Raw genomic sequence first — 10,753 nt, 5'->3', positions numbered from 1 at the left:
TGCTTATTTCCTGACTATGATTGTGATTATATTCCCTTTTTGTTATTAGTTATTGCTACTTCTCTGTTATCTCCTACTGGCTATCAAGATTCTAATCACTAGCTCCCTTGTGGGCCTATGTTTTAGCTTTACAGGAGCTCAGTGGATTTGTTTATTTACATAGTTCTCTAGTGTGAAGAATGAGGAAATTCTCAACCTGTGCAGTACAGTACTTTCCTACTACCCAGGAAATCTTAAGAATGTGTGAAGGCATTATTAGTTGTCAAGGTAACCGAGACAGCATGCAGTATCCAGGGACCAGAAGTATTAAATGTAATATGTGAAGGGATTAGAGTCAAGAACAATGCAGTCAAGGCATTAACAATTCCAGGAGAATAGTAATATCCCCAATGCCAGTACCCTCCCCCTACCTTTGAGAAACACTGCTGAAATATTAAAATACTTCTTTATTCATTGTCAAATATCAGATATCACCTCCCTCATCCACTGCTTCACTAGTGCTCCTCTGCAATGGCCAGCTCAGCCTCCAACCCAATCTATATAGTATATAAAAGCCTAAGCAACCAGCGCAACCGAACAGATGACCGAACAAGTTGTGTGGGACAACCAGGGCAGCAGGGGGATTAGTGAGGGGCCACCAAATGACCGAACAGCAGGCTGTGTGGGGTGACCAGGTCCACAGGGGGGAAGTTTGGGGCAACCAGGCTGGCGGGGGGGCAGTGAGGGGTGACCAGGGCTGCGGAGGGGGCAGTAAGGGGCGACCAGACCAGCAGGGGCGACAATAAGGGGCAACGAAACTAACGGGGGGACAGTTAAGGGTGACTAGGCTGGCAAGGGGGGCAGTTAGAGGTGACCAGGCCAGCAGGGGGGGCAGTTAGGGGCAATCAGGCATGCAGGCAGGTGAGCAGTTAGGAGCCAGTCATCTCAGATTGTGAGAGGGATGTCCGACAGTCAGTTTAGGCCCAATCCTGGGGATCGGGCCTAAACCGGCTGTCGGACATCCCCTGAGGGGTCCTGGGTTGGAGAGGGTGCAGGTTGGGCTGAGGGGAACCCCCTGCCCTGTGCATGAATTTCATGCACTGGGCCTCTAGTATCCTACATAATCTAGCAAATATAGGGACACTATCTGTCATAGCAGGTAACCCCCAGGATCCTGATCCTACACCAAGGCCAGAGTCTATTCTGGTTAGCTGATGCCTGCACACAAGCCCAATCATCCTTGCAACAACTGTTCATGACTTTGACTCCTTTGCTTTCTCTTCTTCAGATCTCTTAAACATTCTGTGAAGCTTAGGATAGAAAAGATTGGGGTGGGGGGTGATGGTTGGAGGTATCAGGACAAGACATGCTACCACTTGATAAGTTTAGTGAATCTGTAACGAGGTGTCTGGCCACAATCTTTGAAGGCATCTTAAGAAGACAGGCTGGTTTGGCTCAGTGGATAGAGCTTCAGCCTGTGGACTGGAGGGTCCCGGGTTCGATTCAGGTCAGGGGCACTTGCCTGGGTTGCACGTTTGATCCCCAGTGGGGAGTATGAAGGAAGCAGCCAATCAATGATTCCCTCTCATCATTGATGTTTCTATTTGATGTTTCTATCTCTCTTTCTCCTTCTCCCTTCCTCCCTGAAATATATATATATATATATATATATATATATATATATATATATATATATATATATATATATATGACATATTACCTAGTGACTCTTTTACCTCGGCTCTATGCTCCAAGTTGTCATTCTGGAGTAACAGGAAAAGTAGGGAAAGTCTCACTCAACATCCTATAACATCATAGTAAAAAATATATATAGTTTCAAAGCAAGAAGTAATTAGAAACTTTTAACATTTTTTAATTAGCTCTCTGGGAATAGTGCCCAGTTTTCACAATTCTATTTTCCCTTCCCCTGGGAATGCATTATAAACAAATACTGGTGGCCAAATATAGAAAAATACTTCAGATAAATTTAAATTCATGAAATGTTTGCTTTTTAGACTCTTCTGGGCCCTTGTGACTCCATGGAATAGTGAAGTAGTACTAGACTTGAAGTCAATATATTGGTTCAAATTATGCTTCTGCCATTAATGACTTGTTGATATTAATGAGATTGAAGTATCAAGGATGTAAGGGTTTAAGAAGTACCAATTGCCAGTTATAAAAATAACCACAGGGATGTAAACTACAGCATAGGGAATATAATAAAAAATATTGTAATAACTATGTATGGTGTCAGATGGGTACTAGATTTATTGGGTATATCACTTTGTAAGGTATATAAATGTATAATCACTATGTTGCAATCCTGAAACTAAAATAATATTAATTGTTGAATGTAACTGAAAAATAAATTTAAAAAATAAACAGGAGTAGGGCCCTGAAAATAGATGATAGTGATAAACTTCCTAAATTTGATAACTGGACTGTTGTTAGCTAAAAGCAACTTCTTAGGGTATATGGGTATTCTGTGTTCTATTTTTTACAAGCTTTTCAAAGTTTGAAGTAATTTCCAAATAAAAAATTAACCACAAATTGATAGTCACTGGATGGGAGGAGGGTTGGGGGAGTGGGTGAAAAAGGTGGAAGGATTAAGAGCTACAAATTGGTAGTTACAAAATAGTAACAGGGATATAAAGTACAGCATATAGTTAACTAAAGGCCTGGTGCATGAATCGTGCACCAGTGGGGTCCCTCAGTCTGGCCTGCAGAATCAGCCTGAAACCGGCTCTCCGGCATCCCCTAAGGAGTCCCAGATTGCGAGGGCACAAACCAGGCTAAGGGACCTCACCAGTGCATGATCCGGGCCAGGGAGGGATGTGGGAGGTTGGCCAGCTGGGGACGGACTGCAGGAGGGCTCCAGGGCATGTCAGGCCCGTCTAGCTAAGTATCTATCAGTTGGACCCCAGCAGCAAGCTAACCTACAAGTTGGAGCGTCTGCCTCCTGGTGGTCAGTTCATGTCATAGCAAGCGGTTAAGTGGCCTTAACATATCATTAGCATATTATGTTTTGATTGGTTGAATGGACGACCGGATGATCGGACACTTAGCATATTAGGCTTTGATTATATAGGATAATACTGAATAAATATGTATGGTGTCAAATGAGTAATAGATTTATTGGGGTGATCACTTCATAAGGTACATAAATGTCTAATCATTATTTTGTACATCTGAAACTAATATAATATTGTGTGTCAACTGTAACTGAAACATAAATTTTAGCCTTGGCTGGGTAGTTCAGTTTGTTAGAGTGTTGTCCTAATACACCAAGGTTGTGGATTCCATCTCTGGTCAGGGCACATACAAGAAGCAACCAATGAATGCATAAATAAATGGAACAACAAATCTCTCTCTCTCTCTCTCTCTCTCTCTCTCTCTCTCTCTCTCTCTCTCTCTCTTTCTCTCTCTCTCTCTCCTTTCTTCCTCTATCTAAAATCAATAATTTAAAAAAAAAGAAAGTAAAAAAAAAAGGATGAGCCTTAGGTTTACACTATGCAAATTTATGGGTCATGGTGTCATGACTGAGATGGGGTTGCTAGAGGAGCAGGTTAGAAAAAGATTGAGTTTAGTTTTGGACGTGCTCAATTTGAAATGCCTTTGAAGTACCCAAGTAGAGATGTTCAGGAAGCAGATAGAGACTTTCTGGAGTTCAAAAGAAATGTATCTGAGCTGAAGTTATACATGTGGAAGTTAGGTGTATATGGATAATCATTGAAGTCATATGAGTGAAATGAATGATCTGAGAATAATGAAGGAGGATCTAGGAATGCATAATACGGAATTGTACAGCATTTCATGTTTAGGTGGAAGAAAATGATTTAGTGCAGGAGCAGCAAGGAATATAACAAGAAAAACCAGGAGACAGGAAGGTTAGTTTACTTTTTATTTTTACACTCTTCTTTTTCCACTTTGTTTGATGCATTACCTGACATCCTTATCTATCTTATTGCCTAGACTTAATAACAGCAAGCTTGTCCTCTGTTTCAGATGGATATTGGTGCACACATTGCTGTTCTTTTCATCTGCATTTTTCTGTTTTGAAAACTTTTTTCTCTGGAATGTCAAAGAGATGTTTCTGAAGCATGTGGTTCCATTGATTTACTAACAGAAAAAAACGGACCCCTGCAAATGGTTGAAATGGAATAGTTCATCCTATTCAGCAGAAGGCATTATTACGGTTATTTTTTTATTACTTGAATTTTGTAGTTGTACACTTTCTCAGCATGAAGGTGTAACCTTGAGCACAATTTTGCATTCACTTTATGGGATTAGCTATTTGCATTTTCTTTAATTTAGTGACTATGGCAATGTGCAAAATTAAAGGAATATATATATATATATATATATATATATATATATATATATACTCACCATTGAACTTCCTGCAATAAGAATATCATATTACTTCTGGGAGTCACAGATTGGTTTCATCCCCCAATCCAATCCTCCTCTTCCCACCATACAGAAAAACAAATATATATAAAACAGGTTTTTATATTCTTACTAGAGGCCCAGAGCATGAAATTCATGCACCGGGGGTGTGTGTCCCTCAACACAGCCTGTACCCTCTCCAATCTGGGACCCTCGAGGGATGTCACCCCACCGGGATCAGGCCTAAACGGGCAGTGGGACATCCCTCTCACAATCTAGGACTGCTGGCTCCCAACCGCTCGCCTGTCTGCCAGCCTGAGTTTTCCTAACTGCTTCTGCCTGCCAGCCTGATCACCCCTAACCACTCCCCTGCCAGCCTGATCGACACCTAACTGCTCCCCTGCCAGCCAGATTGCCCCTAACTGCCCTCCCTCACCGGCCTGGTCGCCCCTAACTGCCCTCCCCTGCAGGCCTGGGTCCCTCCCAACTGCCCTCCCCTGCCAGACATCTTGTGGTGGTCATCTTGTGTCCACATGGGGGTGGCCATCTTTGAGCACATAGGGGCAGCCATCTTGTGTGTTGGAGTGATGGTCAATTTGCATGTTACCTCTTTATTATATAGGATTTGGTTTGTATAAGAAATTAAAATTAAAATTTCCCACACAAAGGTAAAACTAGAATACCTAATAAATAGACTATCATTAAATGGCAAGCCACTACAATTGTTTGTGATGAATTCTCTTAATTCTATTCCTCAATAATTCTATCTAATAAAAGAGTAATATGCAAATTGACCATCAATCCAACACAAGATGGCTGCCCCCATGTGGTCAAAGATGGCTGCCCCCATGTGGACACAAGATGGCTGCCACAAGATGGCCAGCAGGGGAGGGCAGTTGGGAGGGACCAGGCCTGCAAGGGAGGGCAGTTGGGGGTGATCAAGCCTGTAGGGGAGGTCAGTTAGGGGCGACCAGGCCAGCAGAGGAGGGAATTTGGGGGTGACCAGGCCTGCAGGGTAGGGCAGTTTGGGAGGACCAGGCCTACAGGGGAGGGCAGTTAGGGGTGACCAGGCCTACAGTGGAGGGTATTAGGGGCAATCAGGCTGGCAGGGGAGCAGTTAGGCATCAATCAGGCTGGCAGGGGAGTGGTTAGGGGGTGATCAGGCTGGCAGGCAGAAGTAGTTAGGGGCAATCAGGAAGGCAGGCAGGCAAGCAGTTGGGAGCCAGCAGTCCTGGATTGTGAGAGGGATGTCCGGGCAGTCGGACATCTCTCAAGGGGTCCCAGATTGGAGAGGGTGCAGGCTGGGCTGAGGGACTCCCCCCCCCCCGCCCGGTGCATGAATTTCATGCTCTGGGCCTCTAGTAAGAATATAAAAACCTGTTTTATATATATTTGTTTTTCTGTATGGTGGGAAGAGGAGGATTGGATTGGGGGACATCCCTGGAATTTCATGCACCGGGCCTCTAGTATTCTATAATTCATAGCAGCCTTGTCTGGCTCCTTATAGTGAGTTTGATGACCACAGAACCAATAGATCAACTCGTTAACTTTCATTTATTTTTTTAAGTTCATTGAAACTTAATTTAGTCCTGAAAAAACCCATGCTGAAACAGTATGAGAGATTGACTAGCTAAATACCATGGAGGTTAGCATTGCAAAAGCAGTCAAACCCAGAGCAAAATGTCCTTGAGTTTAAAGCTAAATTCAGCATGTCAAGCAGGGTGATAACCTAAAGCCAACAAATTTGGAAGACTGGTCTGCTTCCCCAGAGGGAGAAAAATGTTTCTGTGTAGAGTATTAAACAAGAACATGACAGTTAAATTATAAAATAAAAACTTTGGTAAATATTCTCCTCAGTGTTGTATTTTACCCAAGAACCTAGTCAGTTGCCACTCAGTAGGTAAAGATATCAATAACGGTGTCCTCAACTGCATTCTTTAAATAAATAAATAAATATATATATTATATATATATATATATATATATATATATATATATATATATATATATATATAATTTATTTTTTATTTCAGCAAGGAAGGGAGCAGGAGAGAAAGATAAAAATATCAATGATGAGAGAGAATAATTGATCGGCTGCCTCCTGCATGCCCCACACTAGGGATTGAGCCTACAACTGGGGCATATGCTCTGACTGCAAATCAAACCATGACCTCCTGGTTCATAGGTTGACACTAAACCACTGACCCATGCTGGCCAGGCTCAGCTGCATTGTAAGAGAATATGTTCTAATTAACTCATGCCATAATTCATGCTTGTGTGACCTGGGTATGAGTGTGAAAGTGGGGAGAAAGGCACAGAGGAAGGAAACAATTAATTACTCCTATCAGGTATATGATTAGCTATCTGCAAGAGGGTCAGAGATGGAGGGCTATCAAACAAACAACAAAATAAAACAACATTTTAGACAAATCTAAGCCCCAAAAGGAAATTGTTAAAAGGATAGTGAGTGACACGAAAAAGAAAAGGAAAAAGATTTACACCTATGCCTTTTTTATTTAGGTCTTTGATCAAATATGGATTATTTTTCTAGGGCACAAGATAGGGGTCCAACCTCATTCTTTTACACAAAGTTATACAATAGTCGCAGTACCATATGTTGAAAAAAAAATCTTTTTTTTTTAAATGTATTTTATTGATTTTTTACAGAGAAGAAGGGAGAGGGACAGAGAGCCAGAAACATCGACAAAAGAGAAACATCAATCAGCTGCCTCCTGCACATACTGGAGATATGCCCGCAACCAAGGCACATGCCCCCAACCGGAATCAAACCTGGGACCCTTCAGTCTGCAGGCCGATGCTCCATCCACTGAGCCAAACCGGTCAGGGCAGAAAATCTTTTTCCTGTTGAATTATCTTGGCATCCTTGTCAAAAATCTATAGAGACAGAAGGTAGATTAGTGGTTGTCAGATGATGGCGAGAAGGAGTTTAGGAGAATGGGGAGCTATGGCTAAAGGGGAGAGTGTTTCTTTGAGTCATGGTGAAAGTATTCTAAAATTAGATAGTGGTTGCTCAAAAAAATAAAAACAGAACTACCTTATGACCTAGATATTCCTTTACTGGGTATTTATCTAAAGAAATCCAAAACACTAATTTGAAAAGATATGCATCCCTATGTTATTGCAGTGTTATTTACAATAGCCAAACTATGTAAGCAACACATGTACCCATCAGTAAATGATTGGATAAAAGAGATGTGGTACATACATACAATGGAATATTACCTGGACATACAAAAGAATAAAATCTTATCATCTGCAACAACTGTGCTGTACACCAGAAACTAATATAAAATAATATTGAATGTCAACCTTAATTGAAAAATAAAAAAAAACTTTTGAGAAAAAAATAAATAAAATTAGATAGTGGTGACAGTTGCACAATTCCGTGAATATACAGTGAATTGAATAAAAACAGTGAATTGTGTGCCTTTAATGCATGAATTGTACAGTATGACAATTATATCTCAATAAAACTGTTAACATTTAATAAAATAATAATCTGTTTTTAAAAAAATCAAAAGAAGAGCTGATCAATTGTGAAGGACCAAGGCAGTTTCAGAGATTGTGTAGCAAGAAATAACTGGCAGTTTCTTAAGGACCTTGCTTTCAGAGTGCCTTTTGTATAAACAGGCTTTTTTTTTTATTAATTTTGTATCATTCAGTACAGAATTCAACTTTTCAGAAGAATAAGTCAGGTTGGTCCAGCCTGAGCTACTTGCCTACTCAGTGGGAGAGGAGGCAGTGGGTGAGTGCCCTGGTTGTCAGTATATCAACATACTATGTGGAATAATAATAGCTAAGCCTAGCACACAGGATGATTTAGTCTGTATCAGTCACTTTGCTAAGTGATTTACATTTGACTTATTTAATATTCAAAATCACCCTATTAAGTGACTATGAGTATTATACAACCTGAACACTGAAATGGGAACCTAAACTCATCAAGGTTTTAAAAAATGCCCAAGATCACATCTACAAGGGAAGGAACTGTGATTCTGACCCAGGTGGTCTTGTGTTCTAGAGTCCATGCTTTTAACCACTATGCTGCAGAATCTCTCCCTAAAAATGAAGTCTTTGGACACGGATATATTTTTACATCCTTCTTCTTACCATCCTGGGGTTAGTGTGCTTACCAAAGGAAAAGTGTTGTTACTGGAAAAAGAGAGAAGCAACACTGACCTGGCCAAAACGACACATGATGACCAGAGGATAAAAGTGAATTAGTAATTATTAAGGCCGTACTACATGCCAGGAATTATCATATATATGATCCATCCCATTATGTTATTAATGTGCTTTATGAATCCACTCTTCACCCAGGAGGCTGTCTTATATGGGCAGAAACAACTTGAGTCCCTTGCTTACGTTGGGTTCAGTGAAGCAAAAGTGAAGCTAGCCCTAGCCAGTTTGGCTCAGTGGATAGAGCCTCGGCCTGTGGATCGGAGCGTCCCTGGGTTCGATTCCGGTCTAGGGCACGTACCTCAGTTGTAGGCTCCTCCCCGGCTCAGGCCCTTGTCAGGGCACGTGTAGGAGGCAACCAACGGATGTGTTTCTCTTACATGGATTTTTCTCTCTGTCTTTTCCTCTCTCTCCCATTCTCTCTAAAAATCAATGGAAAAAATATCGCTGGGTGAGGATTTAAAAAAAAAATGAAGCTAACAGGCAGATGATTTATTCCCTTGCCTTCCTCCCATATAGTCACCAAGGACTGATGGTATCCATCAACTAAAGCTTCCAGCTCCTCTCAGGTAGACTTATCCTATCCACAATAATGGATGTTTCTTTGGGTTCCTATAACTCTTCCTCTTTAATTCTTAAGGCTTAACAGTGATAATGACTACCCACTATTTGCTAGGAACCCCTGCTGGTTTCCTTTAACTTTACCTACACCTTGTAAATTGTCTTTTCCTTGAACTTCTCCAATCATTCTTTTTGAAGGTGAATCATACTAGAACTGAATCATACACAGTAATCCTACAAGGTCAATAAATGTATGTTGGTTTTGTTGCTGAAGAATTGAGGCTGAGATAATTAAGTAACTCAACCAAGATTCCAATCAGTAATGACTGAGCCAGAAATCAAAGTATTTTTTAACTATCAAGCATTGTCTCTTTCTTCCACTGGGAGTTGGTTCCATAAGCTACAGCCTGTTAGCCATATTCACAGGAAAACTAAAAATCCGAATGAAGACAGGATGTATTTCAGAATAGATTTAAATGAGCATTACTCATTTTGACATTCAATTGACTATCCCTTCAAATATACTACAGTTTTAGCAAGGTGTTTCAAGTATATCAATATACCTAGTAATGTGAATCAAGTCACTGCTTGACTCTCCATCTATAATTACTGTGTGACTTTGTGTAAGTTACTTAGATTCTTTTTGTATCAGTTTTGCCTATTGTAAAATTAGAGTAGTAATGGTGCCAGCTTTACAGAATTATGGAAAGGATAAAATGAGTGAGTACAGTATACACTTGAACCACACTGGGGTTAGGAGTGCTGACTTTCCACAGAATCCAAAATCCACATATGACTATAGTCAGCCCTCTGCATACAGACCCATGAAATTCAAACCTGTGTTGTTCAATGGTCAACTGTATATGTATAGCTCTTAGAGTTTGATTTATGGTAAGAGGTCAATAAATGTACCTATTACTATTATAGATTTCAATGTAGTCACTTTTCTTTCCTCAAAATATGTGGAGCTGATTCTCTTAAAGAGAATCCTCCTACTTTCTAAAGATCATAAGAAAGAAAAAGAGCTTCTGTGTTTTCTATTTCTTTTAAATTTATCTTTACTGTTGAAAGTATTACAGATGCCACCCCTTTGTCCCTATTGACCCCCTCTACCCGCCAGGCCTTCACCACACAATTGTCTGTGTCCATGAGTTATTCATATATCCATATAAGTTATTTGGTTAATCTCTTCCCACCTCCCCAACCCCCACCTTCCCTCTGAGATTTGTCAATCTGTTTTATGCATCTATGTTTCTGGATCTATTTTGTTCATCAGCTTATTTTTCTCATTAGATTCCATATATGAGTGAGTTCATGTGCTACTTGTCTTTCTCTGACTGGCTTATTTCACATAGCATAATACTCTCCAGGTCCATCCATGCTGTCTCAAAGGGTAAGAGGTCCTTCTTCTTTTTTTTACTGCTGCATAGTACTCCATGGTATAAATGCACCACAGCTTTTTTATCCACTCATCTACTGATGGACACTTGGGTTGTTTCCAGATCTTAGCAATCATAAATAGTGCTGCTATAAGCATATGGGATGCATGTGTTCTTTCTGATTGGTGTTTCAGGATTCTTAAGATATATACCTAGAAGTGGGATCACTGGGTTAAAAGGCAGTT

This window comes from Cnephaeus nilssonii (assembly GCF_951640355.1).
Source record: "Cnephaeus nilssonii genome assembly, chromosome: X".
In the NCBI taxonomy this organism is placed as follows: domain Eukaryota; kingdom Metazoa; phylum Chordata; class Mammalia; order Chiroptera; family Vespertilionidae; genus Cnephaeus; species Cnephaeus nilssonii.
The sequence above is the reverse complement of the archived record's forward strand: the minus strand, read 5'-3'. Positions refer to the sequence as shown.